The sequence below is a fragment of the Rattus rattus genome, chromosome X, assembly GCF_011064425.1.
Source record: "Rattus rattus isolate New Zealand chromosome X, Rrattus_CSIRO_v1, whole genome shotgun sequence".
NCBI lineage: Eukaryota > Metazoa > Chordata > Mammalia > Rodentia > Muridae > Rattus > Rattus rattus.
In genome coordinates, this window is record NC_046172.1 from 15,290,490 (window position 1) to 15,293,843 (window position 3,354).

The 3,354-nt window shown below is 44.4% G+C and overlaps 1 pseudogene; it reads right to left on the reverse strand.

The window, feature by feature from the left end:
* Window positions 1-1,625: 1,625 nt before the first annotated feature.
* On the reverse strand, window positions 1,626-2,260 carry LOC116889301 (annotated as a pseudogene).
* Between the last annotated feature and the right edge of the window lie 1,094 nt (window positions 2,261-3,354).

The following is a 3,354-nucleotide window of genomic DNA, read 5'->3' on the forward strand; positions in this document are numbered from 1 at the left end:
AGAACTCTCCCAAGACAGGAAAACATGTTACAGCCAGCAAAGCTGGAAGGGCAGAGCTCTCTAAGATTTTTTGATTATCATGCATGGAGCTACAGGGTTTGCTCTGCTGGGTTTTGGTCTTGTTTTGGTCCAGTATTTCTGCACTGTGCCACCAGTCCTCCCTTTTGGAATGGCAATTTATATTCTGTGCCATTGTATGGTGGAAATATAATTTGCATTTTGATCTTACAGGAGGTTACAATTAAGAGATTGCCTTGAGTCTCAGAAGAGACTTTGTACTTTGTACTTTTAAATCATCTTGAGACTGAAAGACTATTTGGGACCTTTGAGTTTGGACTGTACGTGTTTGCATTGGCCACAAATCTACGGTGTCCATGGAGTACAGTATTGGTATTATGGGTAAGAATGACTACTACGGCTCCCAGAGACTGAACCACCAAGCAAAAAGGATACACAGGTTGGGCCTAGGTCCCCTGCACATATGTAGCAGATGTGCAGCTTGGTCTTCATCCAGGTCTGCCAACAACTGGAGCTGGGGACTGACTGTCTCTGAATCTGTTGCCTGTCTATGGATCCCATTCCCCTAATTTGGCCACCTTGTCTGCTTTCAGTGGGAGAGGATGTACCTAGTTCTGCAATGAATGGATGTGCCACGGCAGGTTGGTATCCAGGGGTGCCTTCCTCTTCTCAGAGGAGGAGAGGGGGAATGGGGAGGGTATGTGATGGGAGCACTGGGGTGGCTGAGATCAAGATGTAAGGTGAATGAATGAATGCATGAATAAATAAATAAATAAATAAATAAATAAATAAATAAATAAATAAATGGGTAAAAAGAATGAACCCCACAAGTTCACATGTTTATACACTTGGTCCTTAGTTGGTTGAACTGTTTGGAAAGAATTTAGAAATGTTGCCTTCCTAGAGGAGGTGTGTCATAAGAGAGTGGGCTTTGGGGCTTCAAAAGCTCATGCCATTTCTACTTCAAAAGCCCATTCCATTTGCAATTATCTCTGTCTGCTTCATGCTTGTGGATCTAGATGTAAGGTTTTGGCTACTGCTCTACTACCATGCTCGTCTGCTGCCATACTCCCTGCCAGGGGCTTCAAGAACTCTAATCCTCTGAAGCAGAAAGCACCAAATAAATGCTTAATAAGTTTCCTTGATCGTGGTGTCTTAGCGCAACCATATAAAAACAGTAAGGCAGCCTATTTAAGTAAATACTGTCTGTAAATCTCCTAAAACCAAGGCAAGAAACTAATATCCATCACCACGAAGCCTAAAGAGCTCCAAAGGAACTGAATTTAAAGTCTGCACAGGAGCACTCCATTACTGCTGAGAGTTACAGATGACGAGGAGAGAGTTTTGAAAGCAAGGAGCAAGTGAAATGGTATATTCAAAGTGTGAAAATACAACTATGTGGTTGAAAGCACATGTGGTTGCTGCGTGGATATCGTACGAGTACTTGAAAGGCTGAAGGCCTTCCTTAAGAGCAGAGAGTGCTATTAACTGTTAAGCTAGCTCTCTGGCTCTCCGGCTCTCCAGCTCTCTTCTCTGAATCTCCTGCTCCTCCTCTCCCTCCTCCTTTTTTTTCTTTTTTCTTTTTTAACACGAGCTATAATGACGGTTTATTTGCCCTTCTGGGCTTTGATCTTCCGCAGATAGAACTCCTCCAGCTCCTTGCCTTCGAGCACTTAGCCATCTGCTCTGCCACACTGGCCTGGTCTTGAAGCAGTACAGGTAAGAAGCTTGCCCTGCTGGGACTGTTCCTCCGGAAGACTGCTGATTTTGGCATTCTTGTTCCTTTCGTCGTATTTCTTTTGAATTTTTGATCGTTTTTTTGTTTAAAATCTCTTCTTCCTCAGGAGTTCACTTCACCCTCTTCTTGGGCCCAGGGGCGGTGCATAGTGGGACTCGTACCACTGTCGGTACGGTGTGCTGTCAATAAGCACAATGCAATTCTTCACCAGGGTCTTGCTGCGGACAAGCTTGCTATTGGATGCATTGTAAACAACATCAATAATACTTGTTTTGCAAGTACAACACTCAAAGCCCCAGGAAAAGTTCCCCACATCCAATCTCAGAGCACGGTACTTCTTACTGCCTCCTCGAACTCGGACTGTGTATATGCGGTGAGGGTCAATCTTAGTGCTGGAGGCCAGCTGTCCCAGCTCATACTTCCGCTTCTTGTGGTAGGGTTTTCTCTTACCCCCAGTCTTGCGGCGCTTGTGCCAGTTGTCCCGAGAGATGGCCATCGCTCGGCGCTGGCTGGAAAGAGGCTCCTCCTCCTTCTTTATTGAGATAATTTTCAGGTTGTTCTGTATTATTAGGAATCCAAAAGAGCAAGGTAAAACATGATAGGGAGAAGCCACCAGGTATATCAAAGCACAGCACCTGATTTTGACAGTTCATACAGGGTGACAAAATGTCAGGTGGAGTATAGAGATAGAGGGGGAGGAGTTTTTGGAAACAGTTTGTAAAGTTTCCCTTCCACATTCTGGGTGTCATCAGCTGATAGTTTGGGTATTTGAGAAGTGTGTGCAGTTTGGTGGAGATAGGATAAGGAGGGAACTGTGATGAACAATGGTGGAATAGAACCGGAGAATTGCACTATGTCGCGGTTGCAGACATATACCCTGTTTTTCACACTTCTAGGTGAAGGAGAGGCAGCTATGGAAATGTATCTATGGAATCTATGTTCATTTATGCATTTGTTTGTTATCAGGATACAACAAAGAGATACCTTGTCCCTGTTGTCCTTGCCCGCATTGCTTCCAGAGGAAACAAAATGTGCCCTCACTGCTATTCTCACCTTGAGGTGGAGGATGAGATCTGATATACGTTGAGAACTGAGGGGCTGCATTTGTTATTTCTCTCACTGGTATGACCAAATACTAAATGGAGAGAGGGTTTATTTTGCTTACAATTTAATGTGAAACAGTCTGTCGTGGCAAAGAAGCTACTGGACATTGCAGCAGAGCAGGGAAATGGCTGGTCACATTTTACCCACAATCAGGATGCAGAGTAATTGTTTCTCTGCTTCCTTTCAGTATAGGACCATGAAATGGAGCCACCGTATCAAAGTGAGTCTTCCTCCCCTCAGCTGAACCTTTCTGAACGCTCACAGTCACTCATGGGGTTTGTTTACTAAGTTATTCTAGGTCCTGTCAAGTTAATAAACAATAACCATAATGGAGGCCCTAGTGAGCCACTTGCCCCCAGCTGAGAGTATTTCCCTCCCCAAAGTACTTTTCAACATATACTACAGTAAGCTGTGGTGTCCAGAGACTGCAGCAATTTCCTACTCTCATTGGTTTCTGGTTTCTGTGGCATAAGTCCAGGATCTCTTCTCTTATG